This window comes from Protopterus annectens, chromosome 3.part0, assembly GCF_019279795.1.
Source record: "Protopterus annectens isolate FY-2018-M chromosome 3.part0, PAN1.0, whole genome shotgun sequence".
Lineage (NCBI taxonomy): Eukaryota > Metazoa > Chordata > Ceratodontiformes > Protopteridae > Protopterus > Protopterus annectens.
The window spans coordinates 1187455175-1187476339 of NC_056731.1; positions in this window are offsets into that span (position 1 = coordinate 1187455175).

Consider the following 21165-nt stretch of genomic DNA (forward strand, 5'->3'; position numbering starts at 1 on the left):
CATTTGCACAAACTGAGCAATGCTGTGCAGGTAATGTTTTGTTATGGTAGCTGGTAACAGTGGTGCTAATTATTGATCTAATACAAGCGACAACATGTTGCAATTTAATGCAGTATTAATAAAGGGGAAAGAGTGCTGACATACTTAATTGGAAGATTATGGCAAGGCAGGTTTGGCAATAAATAAAGAAACTTAGCACAGAATGCTTGGGCATATCTATAGTCCTAGCACAAACACTATGAATACAAATGTCTTTGAAGACATTTGAAAAGGTGTGCAAGATGCCAATACAGAAGAGGCCTCAAAATAATATAATGTGAAAAAAAAGGTTGTAGAGAAAAGAGTGAAGAGCCAAGACTTTGATTTAAATCAACAATCAGAGTAAAACATAAGCCTGTCATGGACATTATTAGAGAATATATAATTTAACCAGCTAAAAATCATAGGTAGCTTAGTTAAAAAACAGTTATTAAAAATGCACACACACTTAAAGAGAATATTTGTCTGTATTTATTATTAGCTTTTATTTGGAAGTAAATACTTGTCTGCATTTATGATTCATTTTTATTTGGCTTTTCTGTTGTGCATCATGACAAACAACCAAACTGGAAGAATTCCAGTGAAGTTATTTATCATTTCTGGGAATAAGAACATTCTACTAACATCATGCTGAATTCATCAGGGTTTTGCTGATGCCTGAAGGCTTGTGTTGTTATGCACATCACGTTTCATCTACTTTCTGAGATGAGATGAGGACATGGATAAACTTTAAAGAAAGATTCCAATTCATAGTTACAGCAAGTACTCCAGACTTTATTCTTGTCTACCAAATATACTTGACAGGTCAGCTATTTAATTTTTAACTAGAAAGGTCTATTATGATTCATTGTAGCGCTGCCTAGAAGAGATTTCTACCTGATGAATGCAAGCTGTGGAACAGGTTGCTTGCTCTAATTCAGAATGAATCAACAAGTCTAACCATTTTGTTTCTCACTACATCTGTTGTAGTTGTATATCCATGGAAAGCTTGCTGTGTGGATCTGTCTGCTGAAATTAAAGATAAGCTATTTTTTCTTATTTTTTAACTGAAATATGCAGTTTACTACTGAAATTCTATATGTGATGCTGTCTTATTTCTCTCCCTATGGGAATACTTAATCCTTGGTTCTTGATGTAACTAGTAACTAAAAGTGAGTTTAGATACCCTGGGGTTTATTCTAACACTGTTAATAACTTGTATTGCTGCTTACAGAGATTTTTGAGGCCATTGCTTTTATGTAATGATAAAAAACATGAAACCACAGTATTCACGAGAATTATAATGTTAATACTTTTCAAGTTGGTATTGTTTTTTCTCTTTGCTGAACTATGACACAGTTAAAATAACCCAGTCAATTCTCAGGGTTTTAATGTAGTTGAATCTGTTATATATGTATGTCAGTGTTAAGGCCTTTGGCTCATAGTTCTAGAGTATAGTCTTCAATCTTGATCTCCGATCACCATCTGTGTGGAGTATGCATGCTCTTCCTGGCTTTTTCATAAGTAATGGTCCTGATTCCAAAAGACTTGCTCTCAGTATAAGTGATCACTTACACTAAGAGCCAGTGTTTTGGAATCTGGTCCCCATAATAATCCTGTTTATAGGTAGGCCTTACACTGAAGTAAGTCAATTACTCTGAGAGCAGGTTTTTTAGAATCAGAGCAGACTTACATTGAGAGCAACTGTTTTTGGAATCTGGCTCTATATGTCGACTTTTCACTACACTAAATTGTCTACACATGTTTTGTGAGTGATATGTGTAAGACTTTTTTTAGACTTTAGAAGATGATGCATCACATAAAAAAGGTTACTAAGAAATATGATTTTTTTGTAGTATTTTATTTTAAATACATACGGGGAATGTACCTGTTTAATACAAAAGGAAATAATTGGCTTTACTGAAACCAAAATGTCATATTTTCTCAAAGTCTGTAAGATCGTTTAGCTTCAGAATTCATGGACCAAAAGAATGCAGGCTAAGCATGTTCACTAAGAAATGCAGGTGACTTATCCACCTTAAAAGATTACCAGTGGTAAGTCCATGCCCCTTTCATTTGTGTTAGTGTTAACTTTAGATTTTATTGTGGCTTTGTATATGTGTATGGATGAGAATTGGCCTACACTTGCGCATGGGCTTCTGGTTAATGGTTATTTTGGAAAAAATATTTCCAGTATTAAGCAGTGTGAGAGAGGCATCACCTTCAAGTCTTTTCTTTTGTGTTGTAGTTGTATATGTTTACCAATGGTAGTTAAAAATAAGGAGATTCTTCTTTTTATGATGAGGAGTTACCCATGATTGTTTTTATATGCAGGTGATATAGCACACTATGGGGAAGAACAGGTACAGACATTTTGTGTATCCTGATATAATAGGTGAATTTGTCTGGTTTAAAAGTAAAGTTTCAAAAATGTGTGGTTGCTGATATAGAGGATATTATGGAGAGTGGTTGTATTAGTTGAGGTTCCGAGATATTAGGTGTTCAGTTTGAGAAAGACTTTCAAGTTAGAAAGTGGGATATATTTGCATGATGTACAAAAAGGGCAAGGGGCAGGAAGAACATGAATCTTTCTTTTGGGAGATTGATTTAGTTCTAAGCTGGAATCTAATTTGACAGATATTTTCATTTCTGTTATTTGATGTAATATGTTAAACTCCATAAAAACAAAAAAGGTTATAAAACAACAAATGATTGGGGGATCAAATACAATAACGCCAGTGTTTTTTTATTTTTCTGTTTTTTTTTCAGAATTTCTTGAAATATGTGAGTGACTCATTTATTGGCCACATTTTAGGACAATATTATGGTCAGTTGCTAGATAGATGTAAAGTCATGTAATTAGTGCAGAAGAGAGCAATATTAAATGAGAAAAGTGGAGGAAGCTAAAAATAGCGAAATACAACCAGAAATGGTGACTTTAGGTGGTTTGACAAGGTTATGAAAGATATATTTCTTGCAGATGGCTGGGAGGCGTGGGAAGAACTCTGGTGTAGTAGAATATTTAAGATGGATGAAACTAGTGCAGATTGGTTTTAAGAGAGATTTCTCTGTGGTGGCTAGGGCATCAGCACCTTTCAGCTCAAAGATTATGGAAATACAAAAATCTGTTGGAAAGGAAATGCAGTTGTGGGGATATTGAGAACTATTGTACTTCTTTGCAGAGTGTTACAGTAAAACAATGGTGATGAATATGAAAAAGATATGGAAGATGGTGTTGTGACGCCCATACACTGGTCAGTAATCAAGGAGCCTCAATCCTCACCACTAGCACCAGTGAGGGGCATGCACATTGGGAAGGATAACAAGTACACACACAGTAAAGTACAATTTCCCTTAACAGCACACAGAGATCACAGTCAGTCCGGGGCAGGTTTCTCCCTTTCTCTCCAGATCCCCAATAAGACTCCCCACTAGCACAGCTATAGCATACAAGTCTCAGCTTAGTGGTCAAGCTAAAACCTCCAGTACCCTCTCTGTCCAACCTGTGCTTCATGTCCCTGCCCAACTAGCTGACACACACACACACACTTTGAGATATGAGTTATTTGTAAACACACAGACACTCCTAGGGAAGGCTGGCACAGGTTCTCCAACTATGCCTCCTTCTCTGCCCAGGCTATAAGGTAGAAATCATTGCCAGCAACCACTAATATAAGCTACTAATAAGGCCCTTACCAAAGGGTGGCCAATTTTACTGTGCAATATTATTATTATCCTATTAGTAAGTATGCTGAACAGCAATGCTTATTGGAGTGGCTTGGACAGTATTACTATATACATGCAATGTGCTCTAGAGCTTAAATTATCTATACACAAAACAGTCACAGTTGGAAGGTTTTAAATATATAATAATAAATAATAAAAACACATTACAAATCTCCTCAATTCAACACAGTAAAATGCTTAAAATAATATTGTAGAATAGTCTGACATAAATATAGAAAACAGCTAGTCTAATCTTACTATTTTTTATCTATTTCTAAGAGAAACAATGTTCTAAATAACTTACATACATACAGAGCAAAGGCAGAGTACTGGTGAGTAGATGTGTTCAGGTTCAGACAAAATCCAAAATGCTCTAATTCTCTCTCTGAGAAAGTCTTAAATTGATAATACATCACTGCTGACTCATTTTAGATTACACCATTATTGACACTTCTCTGGTTTAATTTCCCAGACTAACAGAAACTCAGAGTTTGACATATCTTTGTAATATTGTACCTAGCCAGGAAACCACAGCAATAAAAGACAATATACATGTAAAATCTAGCAATTAACTCTGGTCTCAAAACAATAGAAATAATTTGCTGGTTCAGACATCCTGTCTCCGAGCTTTGAGATCAAACAGTCATACAATGCTTAACTTATCAGCATTCTTCCAGTAGAGTGCACTGTGGTTACATTTTTGAAGCTCAGTACAACATATAGTTTAATCATAACATATAGTTCTCTTTTACATTTGTAAAACTAGCCTATGTATTATATTAATATTTACAAGTCACATAGAAATATTTACAAGATTCTATCTGTCTGGGCTGGCAGCCTTTGAGTTTTTCACATTTCTCCACTCCCTGAGAACTCAAGTTACTTTTTCAAGTGACTCTTGAAAAACATTGATTGAGAGGGTTAGGTCTGTCAGAATATACCTTACCCCAGTCCTGGTCTTGAGATCCCATCTGTGTTGGCATTGCTAATCCCACTGCGGTGCTGCAATGACATATCATATTCTTGCAACCCTAGGCTCTATCTTACCAACTTAGCATTTTGCTGGCTGGCTTGGTGTTATCATGTTAGGGGACTGTGATCTGTAACTACAGTGAATTTTCTTCCATGCAGATAAGTCTGGAGTTTCTGCAGTGCCTACACTATGGCTAGACATTCCTTTTCTACAGCTGCCACATTGCATTCCACCCTGGGTTGGAGCCTATGACTGAGATAAACCACTGGGTGCTCTTCTCCCTCTGAAGAAATCTGGCTAAGTACAGCCCCCACCTCATGGTTTAAAGCATCCACCTGCACAACAAATTATTTGCTGTAATCTGGACTGGCTAACACAGGGGGTCCTCCCAAAGCTTCTTTAAGCTTCTTGAATGCCTGCTCACATGCTGTGGTCAATACTGCCTTATGTGGCCTGCTTTTCCTTGTCAGGTCTGTCTGGGGAGCAGCTATTGTACTATAACTGGGGAAAAACTTTCTGCAGTACCCTGCTGTCCCTAAGAATGCCCTCAACTGCTTTTTGGTAACAGGTACAGGCCATGCCTTAATGGCTTCTATTTTGGCAAGTTCTGGCCTGATCTTACCAACCCCCACTCTAAGTCCCAGGTAGGAAACCTCTGCCATACCCACCCGTCATTTGTTTGGCTTAATGGTTAACCTTCCCCTCTGTAGTCTGCCCAGCACCTCCCTGATATGTTGAATGTGCTCTTGCCAGGAATGGCTGTAGATGGCAATATCATCTAGGTAAGCAAGGGCAAATCATCCTGCTCCTTCTAGGATATGATCTACCAGCCTCTGGAAAGTTGCTGGGGCATTCTTCATCCCAAATGGCATCTTTGTGAACTCATACAAGCCAAAAGGAGTCACAAAGGCTGACCTCTCTCTAGCACTAGGAGTCAAGGGCACCTGCCAGTAACCCTTGGTAAGATCAATGGTTGTAAGATACTTAGCCCCACCCAGCTGCTCTAGGGCTTCATCTGTCCTAGGCATGGGGTAAGCATCTGACTCTGTGTGACTATTTAATTTTGTGTAGTCCATACAGAACCTGGCACAGTCATCCTTCTTTGGCACCAGTACCACTGGGGAGGCCCATGGACTGTTGGACTCTTGAATTATTCCTAGTTACAACATCTCCTGTATCTCGTCCCACAGAGTCTGTTTGACTCTCTCAGGCACCCTATAAGGGGCTTGCCTAATAGGACTTTGGGGTTCTGTATTCACCTTGTGCTGTACCAGGTGGGTGCACCCTGGTTTCCCAGTAAACATGTCCCCAAATGACTGCAACACTGCTTGGATTTCTCAAACCTGTGTAGGATATAGCTGCTGGGACATTGCTACCTCTTCCACCGAGGTGTCAGTCCGAGCCTCACTGAGGAGATCAGTCACCAGATCTCCCTCAGACTCCTCCTGCAATCCACTGCTAATACTCAGCACAAGGACCTCCCTATCATGGTAAGGTTTCATCATGTTAATATGGTACAATTTGTGCTCCTGCCTCCTGCCTAGCAGTTCTACCATGTAGTTAACATCACTTACCTTTCTTACCACTTTGTAGTGTCCCTCCCAGGCTGCTTACAGCTTGTTGTGTCTGACTGGAATGAGAACCATTACCTGGTGCCCTGCAGCATGCTCTTTAGCTTGACCATTCCTGTCATACCAGACCTTTTTCTGCTGTTGGGCTTCTTCCAGGTTCTCCTGGGCCAAGCCCATGTATTCCCTCAGCCTTGTCCTGAGGTTTAAGACATATGCCACAACAGACTCCTTGTGAGATTCACTCTCATCTTCCCACTCATCTTGGATTAAATCTTAAGGCCCCCTCACCTTATACCCATACAATAACTCAAAGGGAGAAAAACCTATGGATTCCTGGGGCACCTCTCTATAAGCAAACAACAGATGGGGCTAATACTTGTCCCACTCCCTCTTAAACAGGTCTGCAAATGCTCTTAGCATGGAGTTGACTATAGAGTTTAACCTCTCAACAAGACCATTAGTCTGGGGATGGTAGGGATGGTCTTCAGGTGCTTCACCCCACAGTACTTCCACAGACAAGCCAGCAGGTCTGATATGAAATTGGCACCTCTGTCAGTCAATATTTCTTTTGGGAAACCTACCCTGCTGAAAATCTTTAAGAAAGCATTGCCACCTTTTCCACCTCAATGGAGGACAAAGCCACTACCTCAGGGTATTTTGTAGCATATCTACAACCACTAGGATATACTTTTTCCCTGTGGTACTTGGAGAACTCAGAAGCCCCACAATATCCATAGCTACCCCCTGAAATGTCTCCTCAGTCACAGGCAAAGGCATCAAAAGAGCTTTCACTTTGTCTCCTGCCTTGCCTACCTTTTGTCACTGCTCACAGGTCCTGCAGTACCCTGTTAAATCTCTGGAAATTCCAGGCCAATAGAAGTTCTGGATAATACATCTCTTTGTACATTTTATGCCCATATGACCTGCAGAGGGAATACCATGGGCTATGGCTAGAAGTGCCAGATGGTAGGCTCTAGACACTACCAAGTGCTGTATCCTCTCACCTTCTAGTCCTCCCTCAGGGGTCCACTCTCTATACAGCAACCCTTTGTCTCAGTATACAGATTATCCCCTTCTCTTGAGAATCAGGTTCCTCACTAGCTATCTGCCTCAGGCCTTGTAATGTAGGGTCTGAGAGCTGAGCCTGTCTCAATTCTCTTTTTGTAACTCTTCCCAGCTCCCCTTCCACAATAAGTCTGGTATACGCGGTGCCTCACTGTCAGCCTGGGTACTACTACTCACCTCTACCTTTGCAGTCACTCTGTCCAAGGGAACATCAGTACCCACAAGCAGCTGTGGCTCACCTTCAGTCTCACTGCTACAGGGTAGCTCCATCCCTGAAGTAACCACCTCACCAGTCCTGGCTGCAAGTATGTGGTCTGTCTAGGTCTCTCCTAGGCTATCAGACTCACATGCTTGTCTCGAAGCTTGACTGCGTGCAACTGCATAAACACATGGTGCTGCCTCATCAAAATCCTTCCCTATCAGGACATCTGCAGGATGGTAGTTTGATACCTCTGTTGTCTCAAGACAGCATACTATTGGCATTTTGTCTTTCCCACTTACTGACACCCTCACCCTTTTATTCCCCACCTTGCCACCATGGATATCTATATGCCAGATGGCCCGACATGTTGCATTCAAAATATTTAACCCTAGGTCCGGGACGTGTACCTGGACTAGTGGCTTCCCCTACTACTGGCAGATTCTGTTGGGGCAGTCTGGGCTGCCCACCATGGGTTCCTTTAGACCCATGAGCAGTACTGGTGGTCCCTTTCCTGTGCAGGGATGCCCTGCTTGCTAGGTATAGGTCTCCTTTCTTCCCCAATTCATCTGAAGTAGCACATTGTCTATCAGCTAACCAGATCCTTATGTCCTCAGGCAAAGTGCTAAGAGCTTGTTCCCTCACCAAAAGGTCTTCCTGCCCTTCAAAGGTGGTAACCTGACATCCACACGCCCACCTATGAAAATAAGTGCTCAGTTCAGCAACATATTCACAAAAACTTTCATCTGCCCTGTGTATATGCTCACAAAACCTTTTCCTATAAGCTTCAGGTGTTAGCTTAAAAACTTCTAGCAAACAATTCTTAGCAGTATAATTTAAGAAATCATTGTCTGACAGTTTGGAAAGTACATTTACATCTTTACCATGGAGTAAGGGGGGCAGGAACTGTACCCAGAGCCTTTGGTCATCATCATACTGCTTATATACCCTCTCAAACATATGAATGAAACTATCAAAATTATCCCCTTCTGTAAACTGTGGAATAAATTTACTGACCTTTTGTGCTTCTGGGGTCCAGTTACTCCCTTCCCCATTACTTCCATGACTCTGGAGAAGAGTTATCATCTCCTTTTCGTGCTGCTTCTGCCTCTCTTTCACCTCAGCTTCTAGGCATAGCAGTTTCTCATTCTCCTCAGCCAGAACACATCTTAGTCTCTCTGCTGCTTCTGTTTCCAAACACCTGCCCTCCAACTCAAGTCTCTTTAGCTCCACATGGATTTTTAAGTCCTTTACAGAAAGTTTGAGCTGTCCATTCTCTGAGTGTTGTACAACTCCATGGCCAGTCTGATCATCCTCCTGATTGCTGTTTTCTGATGCAGCTATGACCATAGCTGCATCCATGTCTGCCTTAGTCAGGTTTCCATGCACCAGTCCCTTAGCCTAGCATGTCTCAGCCAACTGGCTCCTTGTCAGCTTGTCATACTCCTCTGTTGACATGCTTGCCTGTCTGCCCTGGCTAACTAAATTAACAAAATAAATAAAACAATTGTGATCTGAACTCTGAATATTCACTGTGTGGCTCATTTGGAGTACAAAAGCACCTTGAGTGATCACTTTAAATAAGCTACAGGAATTCACTATCCTTACCACTACAAGCAATTATTATGTGATGTGGCTAACTCACCACTATCAAACAATTAATATTTGATGTGAATATCCCACCACCACCACTACCAGCAATTAATATGTGACGCCCGTGCACTGGGCCAGTAATCAAGGAGCCTCAATCCTCAGCACTAGCACCAGTAAGGGGCATGCACATTGGGAAGGATAACAAGTACACACACAGTAAAGTACAATTTCCCTTAAGAGCACACTGAGATCACAGTCAGTCTGGGGCAGGTTTCTCCCTTTCTTTCCAGATCCCCAATAAGACTCACCACTGGCACAACTATAGGGTAAAGCTCTCAGCCTAGTGGTCAAGCTAAAACCTCCAGCACCCTCTCTGTCCAATCAGTGATTCATGTCCTTGCCCATGTAGCTGACACACACACACTTTGAGATATGAGTTATATACAAACACACAGACACTCTTGGAGAAGGCTGCCACAGGTTCACCAGCTATGCACCCTTCTTTGCCCAGGCAGTAAGGTAGAAATCACTGCCACCAACCACTAATACAAGCTATTAATAAGGCCATTACCAAAGGGTGTCCAATTTTGCTGTGCAATATTATTATTATTCCATTAGTAAGTATGATAAACAGCAAGGCTTATTGAAGTGGCTTGGACAGTAGCACTGTATACTTACAGAGTATACAGAGTACTCTAGAACGTAAATTATCTATACACAAAACAGCCACAGTTGAAAGGTTTAAAAATATTTAATAATAAATAATAAAAACACAAGACAAATCCCTTCAATTCAACACAGTGCTAGTCAAGAGTTCAGACACAGGAAAATGCTTAAAATATTACTGTAGAATAATATGACATAAATATAGAAAAACAGCTAGTCTAATCTTACTATTTTGTATATATTTCTAAGAGAAACAATGTTCTAAATAACTTACATACATACAGAGCAAAGGCAGAGTACTGGTGAGTAGATGTGTTCAGTTTCAGACAAAATCCAAAATGCTCTAATTCTGCCTCTCTGAGAAAGTCTTAAATTGGTAATACATCACTGCTGACTCATTTTAGATTACATGTTTCTTGACACTTCTCTGGTTTAATTTCCCAGGCTAACAGGAACTCATAGTTTAACTTATCTTTGTAATCTTGCACCTAGCCAGGAAACCACAGGAATAAAAGACATTATACATATAAAATCTAGCAATTAACTCTGGTCTCAAAACAATAGAAAAAAATTGCTGGTTCAGACATTCTGTATCCGAGCTTTGAGATCAAACAGTCATACAATGCTTGACTTATCAGCTTTTTTCCAGCAGAGTGCACTGTGGTTACATTTTTGAAGCTCAGTACAACATATAGTTTAATCATAACATATAGTTCTCTTTATTTGTAAAACCAGCCTGTGGATTATATTAATATTTACAAGTCACATAGAATTATTTACAAGATTCTTTCTGTCTGGGCTGGCAGCCTTTCAGTTTTTTTAAATGTGTATTTATCTGAAATTGTTAACAAGGAAGGGAGGCTGGCTCAAGATCCTTTTTTATCATGACCTAGGAGCAAAGGAAGTGCCAATGACAGTGTTGTGAAACATGAAGACAAACATTCATTCTTAAGTAAAGAGAATAGTAGAAAATGCAACAAGAATGCAAACAGTAAACACTTATAGCACTTTTTAGATTCATGTATACAATTAAATCTACATAATCTTTAAAGGAATACTAGTGAGAACTATAAATATAAAGGAATATACTTATAAACATTTTGTCTCTAATATCTGACCAAAATTTCAGGATCCAATATCATAAGGAAATATTTACAGTTGAAGAATATCTGCACTGTTCAGACTCATATATATGATGAAGTGGATGCAGTCTTTAAAGGAATATTGGTGAATATTGTAAGTGTAAAAGATCATACTTGTGAACATTTTAAAATGTAGTCCATCCATCACACAACCCCTTTGTCCCATTTTTACACATGTGGTTGTGGTGTCTCTTCAACACTGACAATCATCTACAGCCAGTGTTTATACCCATATGTGGATAGCCCTGCAACTATTGATCTTCCACACTACACATGCACACTTGCATCTCTGGCGAATTTAATGTGTACAATTCACCTAATGCAAGTCTTTAGAATATGGGAGGAAACAAGATCTCCTGGAGGAAACCCATGGGAGGACATGCAATCTCTATACAGGAGGCACTCCAGCCAAGATTGGAACTAGTGAACCTCTTGCTGTGAAGCAACAATACTACCCTGACCTCATAATCTATAAAGAAGAGGAACTAATGATCAGACAAACCCAAGTGGTTGACTGTGAAGATTTTAACAGAGCCTTAATTTTAGAGTATACACAAGCCAGTAATAAAATTAAGGACATTATAAAGAAATATTGGCATTTTTTTAGATTTAATCCTTCACTTTGCACTATTTTGGGGGCTAGGACATGTTTTGTTTATAAAACATCAAGGAACTTGAAACACATTTTTGAAAACAATCACACAGGCTTAGATAATGACCAACATAATAGAGGTATCACAAAATGTGGCTCGTGTAAATTATGTTCTTGTATTATTAACCATAAACAGATTATTTTGCATAATGGGACTGACAGTAAAATTCTTTTTTTAATGGAAATTGTAAAACAACAGGAGCAATTTACTTAGCACTATGTACAAGATGTCAAAGTTATTATGTAGGTAAAATGGAACAACCACTAAATAAGAGGAATTGTGAGCACTTCTATGATTAAAAAAAATGACAATAATGCATTGTATAGACAGTCTGTTAATTGTATGTGGATAAGTAAATATCAGTTTGGAATATTAGAAAAAAATTCCCAAGGATCATAGTGCTGGACATTAGGAAAATCTTACTGAATTTCAAAGAGGTTAAATGGCAATTAATGTTAAAAGCTCTTTTTACCAGGTTTAAACTACTCTATTTCCATTCATCCACTTTTGAAATGGAAAGTGATGAATTTATAAGATCTATATAACATCTGGTGTTATGTAAGTTTTTAGACTATTAATATCTTATTGTTACACCTTTAATGGTGTTTAACACCCTGATAGGTCTGAATCATTTATGACTTTTTTTTTAATTTAATATGAAATGTGACTTTAGAAGATGCAAAATTACAGCTAAAGTTTGTTTATTTAACATATTTAGGATATTTATAAAACTGTTAGTTAAAAGTTGGTTCAAGGTTAGACTAACTGCTCTAAGCCAAAATGTTATTTTTAATATTTAATTGTATTGTAATATGTTTTTTCAATTAATTATTATAAAAGGAAGTGATGTTTGCACATTTTATAGATTCTGATGAAGTTCACTTTCTGGAAGGAAAGTGCTTAGTCATTGCGTTAAACTTTGGTGAATTGATTTACATTCATCCATTGAAGCTTGTATTTTTGTTGGTGATTGGTTTACCTTGTTGATAGTCACAGAGGTTGGCAGTATTCCTTAGTTACTAGTTGTTTTTGACTTTTCCATTGGTTTGGTTTGGAAATAATAGAGTCAGCATACATATTGGAGGTTTATGCTCTGAAATTGAGAAATAACTCAAAATATCTATTATATGAAATTAACATGTAATTTGTTTCAGCTGTTCATATGGAAAGGTTGCAATCTGAAGCTGAGTTAAGATGAAATAAAATATAAATAAATCTCAAATAATTTACTTTAAATATTTCTTCTCATTTTTTCTATAATAATGTATTCAATTCTGTTGCTGTATCTCTCATTCTTGTAAATATATTAATAACAAAAATAGTTGTACACTATCGTTCTTCATAATATAGCATGGACAGGTCATTTCTTATTTTCCTAGAATATAATCTGAAATCTTCTTTGGGAAATACAGTGTTTTAAGGATTTGAAATATAATACATTAATTTAAAACATTTATTGTGTCAATAGCACTGTTATCAGTGTAGGTGGTGCAATACATAGCACATTTACCTCTGATGCTGAAGGCTGTGGGTTCCATTCCTACACCAGGTAGATTAATTGCTGACACTGTTGTGCAGCATAAGTGGGTACTGGAGTCTTCAGTGCATCATCTTTTGGATGAGACATTAAAGCATGGCCCCCATCTACTTGAGTTTTTGGTAGCTTGGGTGGATATGAAAGATCCCATGACATCTATACAGATGAGAAGGGGAAGTCCTCTAATATCCTGGCCATATTTTCCCTAGTAGTATAAATACCACCTTGGCTATCCCCTGAAATTACACTACTAGCCTAGTGGGACTAACCTGGTCAACAAAGGAAAAATAAATAAACTAAAAAAATATTTATTTCCAACTTTTTATCTGCAAGTTTATGTTGATGTTATTACTTTTCATCTGCTCTTTATCTGGATGTTATTTCATAATAATATGCATACTTAGAAAGCTTTATTGCTATTCTATTTATTAATCTAATTATTTCAACATTGTTCTTTTTACTTAAAAATAAAAGTCAGGCATTTTATAGATTAAGCCTGGATAAAAATAACTTTGAATATATTTTAAACTGTAGACCTATATTCTAGAGAGTGTTAATTTATTATTAGCTCTAAAAAGGATGAGTTTGGAATAGTAGTTTAATCAAAATTTTTTGATTGAACTAGAATAATGAAAAAACAAAAACAGCTGAGTAGGAAAATGCAGAACTATTAATCTGTTTTTTTTTTTCATGTTTTGGATATAACAGCTGTACCTTTGATTGCACTAGGATCATCTTTTAAGGTTTCCATGGGAAGCTTCTGTTTTTTCCATGTTTTTTTAATTTTTATTAAATTGTTTTGTTCTTTTCACTTTTAAAGAAAATCCCATTCTGCGCAACATATTAGAATATAAAATTAGTACTACTGTTAGTTACTAAACAAAATTTCATTTGAAAATAAGATACTTATTAGAAATATTAGGTCTAAGTAATCAAAGAGATTTAATTTAATTAAACATTTAGCATTTTATAATATTCAGGTAGTATTTCTTCAAGAAAGCCATATTAGAACAGAATATAGGGACAAATTTAAATGTTATAACTATGAAATACAAATCCTACTTTAAAAATAAAAGTAGGAGTCTATGATTCCTTTGGAGAAAGGGGGAGTTTTACCAAAAATCTTATTTAAAAAAGAAGATCAAGATGGTGTATTTAATATGATTGTAATTGATTATAACAAAAGAATAGGGAACCTAGCAAATGTATTTTGGTTGCCAGGTTTGGGTGCCAAAAAAAAAAAAGCAAAAGTCTACTTAAATTGTATTTAGACAACTAGAATGGAAAATTGACCTTATAAGGAGACATTAATTGCATTATTGAGAAATCTGAAAATAGTGATTCACACTATCCAAAATTTCAGCTTTGACAAAGACTTTGAAAAATGGGTACCATTTACGTTGTCAAAAGGGCTGTTCGTCAAATGTCCTTTCATTGACATGTAAACACCGAATTACCAAAACTTGGAATGGCCACATAAGCACATTTTTTCCTAAGGGAAAAAAAATGCTTGGCCATCATCGGGAATTTGCCCTTTCCTCCACTGTAGTGCAATCTCAGAATTGACATATTTAGTTAGAAGGGGTGTGGGGGCACAGCCCCCCACATCGGGGGTGGTGGGGTGAAGCCCCCACTTTGTAGGGTGTGACAGTTTGTTTTCTTTGTTTTTGGCCAAGCGATTTTTCCCTTGGGAAAAAATTCACTTATGTGGCTGTTCGAAGTTTTGGTAGTTCAGTGTTTATGTGTCAATGAAAGGGCATGCAATGAATGGCCATTTCTACAATGTAATACAGACCCTTGAAAAACTGGTTAGACAATTTAAATACAATTGATATTTTTTTCTTTGAGAGATGCAGATTCATTAGTATTAATACATTAGTCACACATTTTGGTACACACTCCAGGACTGACAATATTTTATATACAAAAATTTACCTTCAGAAATTCTAATTCATAAATAATTAATTCTCCAATTTTAAACCACAATGCTCTTTTTATGAAATTACAACTTACTTATAACAAACATTATATACCTCATGGATTCCAGCATATATTACTAAATTTGAGTATTTCAATTCCTGGCTTAAAAGTTAAATTAATGCATTTTTAGATTTTAATTTAAATGAAGAAACAACTGTATTAATGATTTGGAATCTCTTTAAAGCATACTTATATGGTAAGATCATGATGTGGTACAGTATAAAAAATAACAGGACCAAAAATTAACATTCAGAGAGAAATTCAGAAATTTAAAAAAGAATTTCAAAAAGGTAATAAGTTATTGTTTTTTCAAATTAATAACCTTAATACTCAGTATCAAAATATCCTTACTCCTAAAACATCAACATCATTAGAAAAGCAGAAAGGTTCAATGTACGCAATGACTCCTAGAGGCATACATATTATTGTAAGCTGTTGTAAGATACACTCAAAAAATTTAATGTAGCAAATATAAGCTCTAAAGATAATAAATCTAAAACAAACATTAAGGACATTCTTAATTAAATTCCTATTATAAAAGATTAAATCTCACTCAAAATTATAATCTATCAGGTAACTCACAAGAAATTAACATCTTAAATAAATTAAATATTCCTAAAATTTAAAATTCTGAGAATAATAACATTTTATCATTTTTTCGAAATGAATCAAAAAGAAAATCTCTTAAATTTAAAAAAGCTCCATGTATAGATGATTTAATATCAGAACTTTACAAATTATTCCAACAAAAGTTATACATTTGTTTCATAACATTCTAAATTTAGTTTATTCTGATCCTATAGTTTCTCCATCTTGGAAATATTCTGTAATGACACCTATACCTCAAAATAATAATGATTTATCTCTTTGCTCTGCATATATTGCTCTCCTGTTTTGTTTGCTTTACACAATGAAATTTTTCTATTATTTGTTAGATATAACAGTACTATAAAAGGCTGTTACTAAGAAAATAATTACTTAACAAAGATTATGTTGTTTGCAGATTATATCTTATTAACAATCATTAATTTGATATAAACTATTCCCGAATTAATTAGAACTAGTGAAATTGTTCAAGAAATGTCTGGTATTAGCGACTTTGTGATGAAAAACGAACTTTATGACATCTAAATGTGAGTTATTCTTTATAACAGCTTACTTATTTAAGATGTAATTTATAAAATATGAACGTTATAATGATTTAAAATGATTCAGTATGCCATAGTAAGCAAGTGAGATATTTTAGAAGGCATAGAAGGTAAAACATATATACACATGTTTTTGAAAGCTTACATGACTGCAACATATTATTGTATATAAATGCTTATGATTTAAACATATATAATGTTATAAATCATTTGACTTATCTAATTGACAAGCACAAGTATCATTATGATTATATCTTAGAAGAAACTGTCATGTGACATATTTTAAAGCAGCAGTCCAGATATATAAAATACAGATGGCTTTCTTCACAATGATTTATGTATAACTAGGAATTTACATTGATGTGTAGTATGACTTGTAAACATATGTATGAGTATAAATATTTTATTTACTGGCAATAATAAGTATGAGAAGAAAGCTTTGGTGCAAGTAATTTAAAGTTTTTAAAACTGTTAACTGCATTTCTATGGCAGAAAGTAGGAATACCCTAATATATGTAATGTCTGAACCATTATAGCCTAAGTTATTGAATCCAAATGAACATAAGAACTTATTTTTACAAACTTTTAATAAACTAATATATAGATATGCCCCCCCTTTTTTTTTCTCTCTCTCTCTCTCTCTTCCTTTCTCTCTCTCTCTCTTTTTGGTTCCCATTATCAAGTTTATTAGAATACTATTTTGATTATGAGTGTATTTTACAAAATAGATGTACATAGTAATATGAGCTGTTTCTAAATGTTCTTATTTGTTTATATGAAGCTGATTTATAAATTGTTTAGCTTTGTCTTACTAGATAATCTAATTAAATGAGGTTAATTTTAGTTAATAATAGTTAGTATTGAATTGATATGGTGGCAGCTGAGGTACTGCTGCTTAGGATAGGGGGATAACTTGAGTGGTATGTGCTACTCAAAGTTGGAGTTCTTAACTCCAGGCTGGGTGCAATGTTTAATCCTAATATTATTTTCACCTGTTTATTGTTGTTTGTATATAGTTCTGACATCCACAACACATTTTATAAACTTATTGTCACTACAAATAAAAGTGAAGCTTATACAAAATCCCATAAGATTTTCAATAAATACAGCTATAATTAATGGTACACCTAAAGGAGGAGGTATAATATCATTTATTTTGTTAATTGTTATTCTGATTATATGTTTTATATGTTTATAAAAGCTAAATGATTTCTCTAAAAGGAATTTCTTTAAACATTAATGGACTGAATAACCCATGTAAAAGGGCAAGTTTAATGAGATACATTAATTTGCATAGGGCCAACTTAGTATTCCTTCAAGAAACACATCTCCTGAAAAGGATATTGATAAATTAGCCACTAATAAATATACAGTCTTGGTTAGTTCAGAACACACTCAGAAAAAAGAGGAGTGGCTATTTTATGGAATAAAAGTATGCCCATACCTAAAACTATTAAGTCTTATAAAGATGATAAAGGAATGTTTTGTATGGTTACAATACAGATTAATGGAAAGACATATACATTAATCAATGTATATTGGATACCAGGAATTGGCATTAATACAGTGAAACACCATCTCAATAAGATCATATCATTTTCTATAGGAGATATTATTTTAGCAGGTGACTTTAATTGTATCCTACATGAAAAAGATACTACTACTATAGGAAAAATGAAAATTACATCTAATGCAAAACATTTAAAGGATTTTGTTAATTTATATCATTTGAATGATATTAATAATCAGATAGATTCAAAATCATTACCATACACTTTTTCTAACAGATATAAAACTTATTCAAAATAGATAGAGTCTTTATTTCTAACCAGATGGTTACAGACTTAATTAATTCTAAAATCATTTTGTGTCCTATATCAGATCATAATTCAATTGTCTTTGAGTTTATGATAAAAAGTACTTACAATGTTCAGATCAAAAGGATACCAGCATACTTAACTCAACTAAAAGACTATAAAGATTATATACTTTCAGAAGTGCAACATTTTTAGAGTTAAACAATACACCGAAGTCTCCATTGTTTATGTTTGGGATGCTTTAAAATCGTATTTATATGGACAAAGTATCAGATGGTATAATAATAAAAGGAAATCTTGGGACAAGGAATTACTAGATATTCAAAGCAAATTAGACTCATACAAACATAATAATAAAGAAAATATTATGGACAAAAAAGTCATTGAAGAAATAAATAAATTAAATGAGAAATACAAAGAAATTTTAACTCATAAAGTTAAAATAACATTAGAGAAATATAAGTTTTTGTCTTAATAAGTCCCAAATACTTACATAGACTTAAAAATAAAACAAAAAGGTTGAATAAACAAAATCATATCAAAGAAATTTTCTCTCCAAGGAAAAAGAAGAATGTTTCTAGTTTACCAGAAATATTAGATGAATTTAAAAATCACTTTCACAAAATTAATCATAATAACATTGACATGGAGCCTAAAGATAAAATAAAGAAGTTTATAACTACAAACATGAACAAAAAACTTAATAAACAACAGACTAAACTAATGGATAAAAATATTTCATATACAGAGGTTATTACACAAATAAACAAGCTTAAATCAAACAAAGCACCAGGTAATGATGGTATTATACCAGAGATCTATAAAATTCTTCCCAAAAGTACTTACTCATTAATACATAAGGTTTTTATTTTGGCCCAAAATGAGTTAACAACTCCCCCATCTTGGCAATACACATTTATTTCACCAATTTTAAAACCCAATAAAGACCCAACCAGATGCACTTCATATAGACCTATTTCATTACTTAATGTTGACTATAAAATGTTTATGAGTATTTTTGCTGATAGATTAAAGACAATCATCCCAGGCATTATAGATCTAGACCAGACAGGCTTTATTGTAAATAGAAATACTTTTGATAATATAAGGAGAACTTTAACGTTAATTGATTTTGCAAATAGGAAAAAGAAAGATTTAACACTTATTAGTCTCGATATAAGTTCAGCATTTGATTCAGTAAGTTGGGACTACTTGTTTATCTTACTGAAGTGCACAAACTTCTCAGATGCATTTGTAAATCTAATTGAACATCTATATAAAGGAGCATTTGCTTACATTAAGATAGGAACATATGTCTCACAAAAAATACCCATTTTAAAAGGTACAAAACAAGGGTGTCCACTCTCTCCACTATTATTTACTTTAGTAATGGAGCCTTGGGCTAATTTGATCAGAAGCAATACTGATATAGAAGGATTTGATATAGATGAAAATATAATATCTAAAATTCAACTTTTTGCAGATGATGTTTTAATTACATCAGCTGGATCTAACTCTTCTATGCAGTCCTTATTTGATAAAATGATGGATTTTAAAAATATCTCTGGTTTAATATTCAATGAAGAAAAAACTAAAATATTACCAATATACACACGAAAAAATGTCCTCATTAATGATTTTAACAAATATATACCCAACTCAGGTCAGATAACTTACTTAGGTATAATATTAACTAAAGATATCAAATCTGTTATACATAATAATTATAGTACATGTCTTCTTAATATACAAAATCTTTTCAATAGCTGGAACAATATGTTTTTTACCATGGAAGAGAGACTCACAATTATTAAAATGATAGTATTCCCTAAGATATTATACTTAATACAATCAATAATACTCCCACCTACAAAAATAATTATTAAGAAATTGAATTCACTAATGTTAAATTTCTTATGGGCACCTAATAGATCTAGGATTGCATTAAAGAAACATACTAATAGCTGGTCTCAAGGGGGCATTTCATTTCCAGACTTTAATCTATATACTATCTCTTCTATTATAAAAGTTATTACTTTGTTAATAGATCAGTCATATGTTGCAAGATGGAAAGATTGCTGGGAACTAATTAGCATTCACTTCATGAAAATCTATTTAATACATAAAAATATTATTGTAAATAACCCTATGTTATGGTTACTAAAAGAATTTTGTACTTCATCCATTACACCAAAATATGTAGTTAGTTACCCATTAAACATTATTATCAGTTATCGTAATTTTATATTTATGCATCCTAAGTATAAGGAATGGAATTTTATTCTATTCCCTATAATGTATACACAAGGTATGCTTTTGTCAACCACCTCTGAAAGAACTCTTTTAGTCACAGAGAATAATCTAAAGTATTGGTATCAGTTGCTGTCTGATAATAAAGTAAAAAAATTAGACTTCTTAAAGCAAGAATTTGATTTGAGAGAAACATGTTGGTTAGAAATTCAGACTTTTAGACAACATCTTATTAATAAAATTGATTTAATGTCTTTAACAGTTAAAGAATCTGTTCCAATACTGATTGATTACTTGATATTAAATTTACAACATAGAGTTTATGATAAAGGTAAGCTCTCATACATACATAAAATTATCAGAGAAGAAACTCATTACAGTTCAGATACCTATTGGAATTATTTCATTTCCATTAATGGTGAATCACCAAAACAACAAGATAAACAATATATATTGGAATCTGCTTATAAAACTACTTCTTCCATTAATTGGAGACTTTTACTTGGAAATTTTTACATAGATCCTTTTATACACCTTTAATGATGAATAAAATAAATAATAAAGACAACTTATGTAAAAGATGTAATGTAGAAATAAATGCTGATTGGGCACATATGTTTTATGACTGTATAAAATTGAAGGAATATTGGAAGTTAATCAATGATTTTTGCAGGCCCTTTTCACAGATAATTTCATTGTTTCTAAATCACTTATATTATTTAACACACCTGTTCCTAAAAGTGTTAAAAAGTTAAACTTCCCTTATTATGGTCTATTCTAGCAGTGGCTAGAAAAATAATAACCAGAAATTGGATTTCAGATACCCC